This window comes from Triticum urartu, chromosome 5, assembly GCF_003073215.2.
Source record: "Triticum urartu cultivar G1812 chromosome 5, Tu2.1, whole genome shotgun sequence".
Classification (NCBI taxonomy): domain Eukaryota; kingdom Viridiplantae; phylum Streptophyta; class Magnoliopsida; order Poales; family Poaceae; genus Triticum; species Triticum urartu.
Window position 1 is genome coordinate 146,107,601 of NC_053026.1, and position 9,787 is coordinate 146,117,387.

Here is a 9,787-nt window from a genome sequence, read left to right on the forward strand (position 1 = left end):
TGTGAAGATGTAGCTGGTGGGTCCCAGCAGTTAGGGGGGCGAATCGTTTTTTTCCCGGACGCACTTCCTTGCGTGTGAAGGTGTAGTTACTGGGTCCCAACAGTCAGGGGGCGAATCATTTTTTTTTGCCCGGACGCACTTCCTTGCGTGCGAAGGTGTAGCTGGTGGGTCCCAGCAGTCGGGTGCGAATCAATTTTTTTCGGACGCACTTCCTTGCGTGCGAAGATGTAGCTGGTGGGTCCCAGCAGTCAGGGGGGCGAATCATTTTTTTTCGGACGCACTTCCTTGCGTGCGAAGATGTAGCTCGTGGGTCCCAGAAGTCAGGGGGCGAATCATTTTTTTCGTGAAATACGGTGGCCCATCCGGTGGGTTCCCGCTGTCAGGTGGAGGAATAATTATTTTGCATGTAATAAGGAGGCACTTCCTTGCGGCTGCCGTGGACCCAGCTGTCAGCCTCTCCACGTATAGTCCACGTCCGATGGAAGTCGTTCCTTAACCACATTGACCATGCCGCGCCGAGAGCACCAGGGCGGTGGACGACGGCGAGGCCAAGAAGGGGACGACGCGGAGCCGGGGAAGACACAACAGTGGATGCATACGCGGAGAGGAGTACGAGGGTTCACTGGTTCGGCTGCGCTGCCGTCATCACAGAATAACAGGGGGTGTGGGTGAGTGGAGGGATGGCCTGGCCAGTGGTGGGAGTAGTAGGGGCGGTGAGGCCTCCGCGGCAGCACAGCCGGCCACGGGAGGTAGGAGCAGGCGGCACGACCGGCGCTGCTTTGGGTGGCTGGAGCAAGAAGACCAGAGGTTGAAGAAGCATGACGGTCGTTGGATGGACATCGTACGGTCAGTGCAGCTAGAATCGTTTATATTGACTAAGTTGACAAAGCCCTTGGTACGTCAACTTAGTAGGCTCACAGGTCAGCTTCCGAAACGGTGCGCCCCAGATGTCAGGGGGAGGAATCATTTTTTGGGCGGGTGAAGCTAGAATATCCGAGATTGAAGAAGAAGCACGACATCCGTTGGATGGAGATCCAATGACCACTGCTGCTAGAACCGTGTGTTGACTATAAGTTGACAAAGCCTTGCATACGCGTCAACTCTGTTTTTTTAGGGGACGCGCCAACTTAGTAAGGCCAGAAGTGTGTGGCAGAGAACTTATAGCCCATTTGAGATTTGTAAGAATGTGTAGCCCATTTTGGAATTCTAGTGGAATTTACTACAGCCCATTTATAGTTTGTTAAAAGTACAGCCCATTTCAACCAACCGTTCAAAACATAATTCAATAAAATTTCCCATATTTTGATGGGATCCGAAATATTTTTATCCCGAAATTTCTAGTCAAATTAAATACAATTTGAATATAAATTTATATTACATAAAAATCCAACGAAACATTCCGCTCGCAACAATTAGTGAAATTAAAATTTTCAATATCCAAAAATAATATTTTATAAAGTAATCACGTGTTTGGTGCATTTTTTATAGTTACTACCCAGTTTTCATAATTACATCCCATTTATTATTTCTTAAAGTCCATTTTCTTGTTAAGCCTAATGCATCCCTCCTAGGAAAGATTTGCAGCCCAGCGGGGCGGAGAATAACAACTTGACCTTGCCTGGGTATTCCTAAAAAAAGTATAGCTGGGTAGCCATTTGTAGCTTGAAAAAAAATTAATATCTGGGCTGGATATCTGGCCTGGGCTAGACGGGCCACAACCTGCCCAGTTAATACCTGCAGCGATGTTTTCGTTGTTGTTCAGAGGAGAAAAATTAACATCTGGGCTAAACATCGAAAAACTCTGAAGTGCTCACACCTCAAAAACACAAATACTGCTCGAGCTGCTTGGTCCCAGCTGTCGGCCGCTTCTTGTGAAATTCTCTCATTTCTTGACTACTACATAGGTTGACAATGGTGTGGGACCGTGATGTCAGGAAACCATGAGGAAGCAAAATAAATTATAGTTATATATATATATAATAAGGAGGCACTTGCGTACGTGAGGCTATGGACCTGGTGGGTCCCCATTGTCATCCTCTCCAAGTAAAGTCATCTCCTCGCCCACGCGCGCTTTCCGCCCGAAGTAGTCAGCGCCGCCCGCCCCTCTTCCCGGTGCAGGCGATTGCTCCGCCTTCAAACGATACAAGTGTCGTCCGTCCGTCCATCTGCTGCCCACATTAATGATACGCGGTTGCCGAGGCGGCTAATCCGGTGCGACACGTCCGTCCCTCCACCTGCCCACCATTGCTATATAAACTGCTACGCCGGCCATAGATGCAGTCATCCACATCCGTTCCCTTTCTCCTGTCCACACCACTACTGCCCACCATGGCTTCCTCGCGCTCCAGCGCTCTTCGGGACGGGCGGACGACGGACCACAAGGAGATGGCAGCCATTGCTGCCGACCGGCTGGCCGGCAGGCAGCTGGAGGACGACGACGTCCCAATGGAGAACATGGTAGTCAACGATCCGGCACCAACGCCCTCCTCTGCGCCATCCTCGCAGGTGCATTGCATCATGACCATCGGCGAGGCCCGTGCCCAATATATGGACAGGGTGAGGCAGATGCGTGAGGAGCAGTTCCAGGAGGCGCAGGCCGACGCTGCCTACAACCACCATCTCCTCCAGGAGCACCTGCAGGCGGAGGAGCAGATCGCCGCGGAGCGGGCGGAGCAGGAGGCGTTGCTCGACTCATACCGCTCCGCCCGCAAGGGCCGCCTCGAGCGCTGGCGGTACTGCATGCGGGTGGCGGAGGCTGCGGCTGCCTACAAAGAGGCTAGCAAAGAGGGCGATGAAGCGGGCGAGGCGCTGTTTGGCGAGACCGAGGACGAGGCAGAGGACAATGCCGGCTCCGATGAGTCCCCACTCTGCTGGCGTCGACGAGGCCTGCTCCGCCGAGGCCCCGCGGTGCCAACAATGAGGCAGAGGACACCGCCGGCTCCACCGAGGCCCCGCCCCGCCAACAACGAGGCAGAGGACATCGCCAGCTCAGGCGAGGCCCCACCCTACCGGCAACGTGGGGGACGATTTCCACCGCTCCGCTGAGGCGCCACCCGCTGGCAACGAGTTAGAGGACATCGCCGGCTCCGCCGAGGCCCCGCCCCGCTGCCAACGAGGCCGCGCCACACAAAAAACGAGGAAGAGTAGAACACGGTAGGTCGCCGCCGCTCGGGTCTAAGTAAGGCCACCGCTGCTACCCTCCAGTTGAAGCCAAGCTAGGCGGGTTGACCATTGACGGCCGGTTAGCTTATTGGCGGCGACGTGGAGTCGGAGAGCTACGCTGGAGAAGAACGTTGCTTCTACTTAACTGCTGGTGCAGTTGGCTGACTGACACGTGGGCCCAACAGGCCACATGTCAGTTACGGAACTGCACCTGCAGTTAAGTCACTGAAGCTTCTGTTCGACTCAGCGGGACACAGGTGGGTAGCTTCGGTTAATTAATTATAGGTGCACCCCTTTTTAGTTGAAGAATGTATGAAATGTAATGAAATCCGTCATGTTTATATGAAATCCAACCATGTATGAATGAATTTATTTCGATTAGTTTGAATTCTAGTATCACTGGCATTGGATGAACATGCAAAACAATACGTACTAGCATTATTCCCAGGGCGATCACCTCGTTTGCAGTAGTTTCACATGTACTCCCTCCGGTCCTTTCTAGTCTGCATTCAAGTTTTGTCCGCAGTCAAAGTGTCTCTACTTTGACCAATCTTATACAAAAAAGTATGCACTTTCACAATGTGCGAAGTAAAAAGGAACAGAAAGGAGTACAAAGAGTTTGAGCAGCTTTTTAGTGTTTCTATACATTGCAATCAAACACACAGGCTTGGCAATTCATAGAGAACATTCAAAACAATCGATGATTATGCATCTCAGCGACTCACATGTCAGAGGCAATATTTACTTCACAACAAAAGAATAAATAAAAAATTGATCGACGCTGCTGACAGCAAAGGGCGTCCCATTCGAAGATATCAAACGCATGTCTTGCTAAAATAAATGAGCAAAATTTGACAAGGTTGTCCCATTCCAAAATATCAAATGCCTACGATTGTGGAATGGGCAGGGTTTGCCATCAGTTCGGACATTGACATGGAACCTCGTGCTAAATAAACCAGCTGTTCTTTTTATGCAGTTCCACCAAAATCAACCAAATTCCCGTGTAGCTTGTATGATTTCGCCCTTACATGTTGCAACGCCTTGAACTTATAGGCACCTCCTTTCTTGTGGTGGAAATGAATGATTCGATGTATTCATGAACATTTTGTGCACTTCCCATTGAAATCAAGCTGAGCACCCCTATTTGCACAAATACAAAAAAGTGATTAGTATAAAGCAAAATGTACTATGAATTGACAGTTTCAACAGGCACATACATGGTCCATGTAGAGCACACTTTTAGAAAAATGGAACTCACCAGAAAGAATCCTAGAACAACATTGTACTCGCGCATCACAGCAAAAAAATGGAGATTTGTCAGTCATTTTGAGCTGAAGTTAGTTTGGTCTTGTGGGGAGTAATGTAACCATCCTTCAACTGCTCCTTCTGATGAGAAGATAGACATGGCTTCTTCATCCTGCCATAATCGGAACTAGTCACTTCATGTACTCCATATTCTTCTTTAGAGGAAGACGATCCTGTTGTGCAAAGACAAGAGGACTACTAAATGCTAGCATCCCTATTTGCTCGAAAAAAGGAAAGGAAATATTTAAAACAGCACAGGTGAAGCACTTCTCAAGGACACTACCACTTTTTCATGACAGTATCTAAACAGTAGCACACCACCAATAGAGATGACAAAGCTCAATCATATGGATGAAATTAGTGGGCGAGTACCAACCTTTGTCAGGAGGCTTATTGTGTAGAGCATACAGATGAAGCACTTCTCCGGAACCATCTGTTGCTATCTACGGTGGTGGCCATGCTTACTATATATTCCTCGATTAGTTTAATGTTTCCAACATCTTCTTGTGCAGTTCCACTAAAATATATGGTATGTTCAAAGAAGATCCCTGTTTGCACAAGTAGAGATAATTACATATTACATTAAGAGTGGCACCAAATCAGTGGCAAAACAACTGCTCGTTCCAGTCATAGCAATAAACTAAGATGCAAAACTATATCATTACTTGTGTCATCACAGTTCCAGTGCTTCATTACAGCACCGAGAGTTGATTTTTGTTTTTCTTCTGCTTGTTCTTCCCCTTCATCACTTGGTTCAATAACAGACAAGCTTCGCCTTCAATGTAAGATTTGGCATGTCAATTAGGGAGCACAAGTATAGTACTAAACTTAATTTTCTGATGAAAGTGGCAAAATATAGGCCAGCAGTTGTGAAATATCCTTATCTTACCTCAATGGGATATTGCGGTGCACATACAGATTGGAAGTCTTGTCTCCATTTGTGCAGTTCACTAAAATCAAGCAACATTATCGTACAAGTAGCACAACATATGAAAGCACACTGCAGAATCATGTGAAAGAAGGCTAGTACTAACCTCTCATGATGCGGAATTCAAGCAACTCACAAGAAGAAGATCTGAACCAAATTCGCCTTAACGGATAGGAAGTAAGATCTCCTCTTGTGCAGTTCCACTAAGATCAAGCAATCAAGCAACATTGTCGGTGTGACATTTTGGTTGAACTGCACAAAACACTCTTAAAACAAAAGTGTTTTGTGCAGTGCAACAAAAGGTCACAATGGCAACGAGGTGAAGTAGATAACCCTATTTACATAGAGGTGCAAAGGAAACAATTAGTGGTCAATAACGGTGGATGACACAAAAGCCAACAAAAAGAAGCATCTACCTTATCTAAATGGGAAAGAAAGCAAGACAGTAGCATTTCTCAAAAGGTGGCATTGATTAATATTAACATAGAGATTATATTAACAATAAAATTCGTTAAACATGTAATTTGCTTTTAACTGTGGCATTGCATCAATTTTCCAGCGGCATTATTAGAGGGTGTTTGTTTACAGGGACATTTTGGTGTAGGGACTAAAAAAACTCCGTGTCAGTCCCATCTAAACCAAACAAGAGGGACTTTTAGGGACTAAAAGTGGGCATTTGGGACTAAAGAAAGAAGACCCCGAGGGAGTCTTTTTGGGACTTTTTCCAATAGTTGCCCCTGCCACGCATTGCACCTTGTCTGTATTAGTTCATTACTAGGGGTAACATGGTCTTTTAGCATGTCATTTAATAACCTCTAGTCCATGTTTAGTCCCTGGAACCAAGCAGGTAGGGACTAGGGAGTTTTTAACCAAACATGGCCTTAGATTAACGACAACTAATGAGTTGCACGAGACAGTGGACACACCAGCACCATGTGCATCTACCAATGTACTGTGGTCATGCATAGTCTGTTGCAACAAAGAACAAACAACCAAGGAGCATATTTGTGTTGGTCCCAGTTTTGTTATCTTTAGACACCTTTCCCTATGTGAGCGCAGCAAATCTAGTCCTGCTCAAACTCTACAGCCTTGCCCCTTCGTTTCCTTTTTGAACTAGTACTTTCGCCCCTTCCTTTCCTCTTTGAACCACGTCCTAGATTTATGCGATACAACTTTTCCCACTACTTTCCCCCATTCCTTTCCTCTTTGAACCACGTCCTAGATTCATGCTATACAACTTTCCCCCTTCATTTCCTCTTTGAACCATGTCCTAGATTCATGCTATATACAACTTTTCCCACTACTTTCCCCCACTCCTTTCCTCTTTGAACCATGTCCTAGATTCATGGTACACATGCAACTAGAGCAATGCATGTGGAGTAAGTAAATTATACCTTAAGGTTCTTGGGGCGTGGTTCGGTGGGCGACGGGACGGTGGCGAAGAAGAAGGGGTCGGAGGCCCTCCCGTGCCACCGCTGGGTGGAAAGTGAATAGCTGCGCTGGTAGTCCCTCGCCGACGGCGATAGCGTTAAGCCTCCTTACCTTCCCGGCGGACGGATCCTGCCAGCTCTTTGAGCAGCAGTGAGGGGAGAGAGAGGCCAACGAAGTCTTGTTTAGATCTGGAGAGGGCGAGAGAGTGTGAAGAGAGCAACTACAAGCGCTGAGGCTCTAGCGGGAATGGGCGAGAGAGTGTGAAGAGAGCAATTACAAGCGCTGAGGCTCCAACGTGTATATATATACTGGAGAGAGAGTGTGAAGCGTGCAAACCCTAGAAAACATTTTGACCAGTCAAAGAATCCTCCTGGCACAAATTATGCTCAAGTGTAGTTATCGAACCCGAGACCTCAAGTTTGATGAGCGAACAGGCTAACCAGCTACACAACCCTCCTGTTATGTTCAACGAGAGGGAAATAACCTTTTATACATTCCTACATTCGTGTGACAAGCATGCCGTGTTTTTTTTGTGTGTGTGGGAGTCATTGGGATTTCAATCATAATCGTGTCATGTGGCTTTGGTGGTAAGACCATCCACAGTGGTGCAGAAATAATGCAGCCTTAGTCACCTTACCTCTCTCCACGTAGTATGTTGGGTCCCACCAGTCAGAGGGTGAAACAAACAAATTAATAAGACTGAAAGCGCCAGCGGTGTTTCTTACATCACACATCTCACTACGGCTCGGGAACACTGTCGAATTGATCCCTCTGTTCACTCACATACTATTTTAAGTGAATCCCTCCGTCTAGGTGTAATAAGTCACGTTAGAAGGTGCAACGGGACCAAGGTGCGTGCGTGTGCGTGCGTGTGTGTGTGTGTGTGTTTAACAGCATGTGTGTGTTAGAGAGAGCGACAGATCGACCTACTCCTACAGAGAGATGTTGTTTAGTGTACGATTTTAGCCGCGAGAGTCGGTGCATCCTCTCGTTTCCGAGCGTGTCTGGTAGGGACATGCGGACTGCTGCCACGCCTGCTCCTGACTAACCTGGCCCACCCAAAGCCCCTCCATCGCCCGCGCACACTTCCCGCCTGAAACGGTCAGCGCCGCTCCAAAGAATCGGTGCCGCCTTCATGCCCGGGCAGAGCGGATGCGACCTCTCACTGGCGCAAGAGTGATGGTTGCTTCGTCCGTCCAACTTACTGCTGGGTCTATGTGATTTGATGGCTCATTGGTCTTTATTACTGAGGTGTTAGGACTACTGGATGTCCCATGCTTTCGGCGAAAGGAGGTACTACTACTAGATTACAATTTTCTCCATTCTTACAGCGGAGGCGTGCAAGAGCAGTGAAAACACGCAGGCTTAGTGATTACATGTCCCACCTCACACTATGACCGTGCGACACCTAACTCTTTACATAGTACTCCCTCCGTTCCTAAATATTACTAGATGAGTCCCTGCGCGTTGCCGTGGAACAATGGTATATCTCTCTACGCAAAATTATCGATTTCATAGAACTAAAAAAAACTCTATAACCGCATGACAAATGTGGTAGCCAAACTAAATAAACTCCCATCATCATTTAGATCATCCCACGTAAGGAAAAAAGATCAGCCAACTCCTACTGCATAATGGGATTATATTTTTCGTTTTGACATGTTAATGGGACATAAAAGCTCACTTACATGCATGCTACTGGTGCATGCTTGCATGCAGACATGTTGATGTGATTTAAAACCCACTCACATGCATGTGCCACGGTATTTCTGCATGCTTGCATGTGGCTTAGTGCGGAGCCTCTCAACGTCTAGATCAGACGGCTATTATGGACTGATTTACTTCATCTAACGGCTACATCAATTTTGATGATGTGGCTCAAGGAGAGGATAGAGAATTCCTAGTAGTGGGGGCTAGCTATTACTAGTAGATAAGTCTTTGTAGAGATTCCACTACATACGGAACAAAATGAATGAATCTACACTTAAAATGCATCTATATACATCCGCATGTGGTTCATGGTGAAATCTCTACAAAGACTTATATTTAGGAACGGGGGAGACGGTGTACTAAGCAAGCTTCTCCTCATTCTACGAGTTGACGGGACACATGAAAAGTACTCCAGTGTATAGAGCCTTGCCTCTAAGGTAGACCCCACATGGTTTGCCTCTTTTTTAACATAACACATCAAGTCGCAATTTGTTTCTTCACCCGTGGTAGACGATCCTCCCTCCACCAAGTGGACAACCAGTACACGTGCCAAATTACCATGTGGGCTGCCTTTTTCGTATAGAAATGAGCTCCACCGTGTACCCCGCGCGGGTGTCGTTGGGAAAGAGACGGGAGTACGTGCGCCGTGCATGCACCTCTTCTCTTCATGCACGTCCCCCACCTACGTGGGTGTGTGTGAGAGATACAAACCATGTTCATGAGTGTTTTTTGTTTTGGGGTGGGGGTGGGGTGGGGGGTTGATTTCGTGAATTATTTGCGGGAATATGTGTCGATGACATCTCAAACAAAATTTTGCATGCAATGTGTGTGAAATGGAGGCCTATCCATATCATACATAGAGGGTCGGGCAATCCATGAGAAGAGAGGGAGGGGTCATAGCTATCGATAGAGTCGAAGAGAGGATCAAGTGGGTGGGTGCGAGATCGATGAAGAGAGCCATCGAAATTGTGTGTGTGTGCAAGTCAAAGATATAGGGCGACTGGCCTACCAGAACGTTAGAGGGCACATGTCAAGTTTGTGTGTGGCAGGGAGACATGACTAGAGTGCTCGATGTATCAGTGTGTGTGTGGGGGAGGGGGTGGGGGAGGGGTAGGCAAAGGCCTAACTATAGAGGTAGAACAACTCGTATATGTGTTGAGAAGGAGAGACCCAGCTATGTCTTGAGGGAGATCGGTCGACATCCATACATAACTGAAGGACGGGAAATATGATGGGACAGAGAGAGAGAGA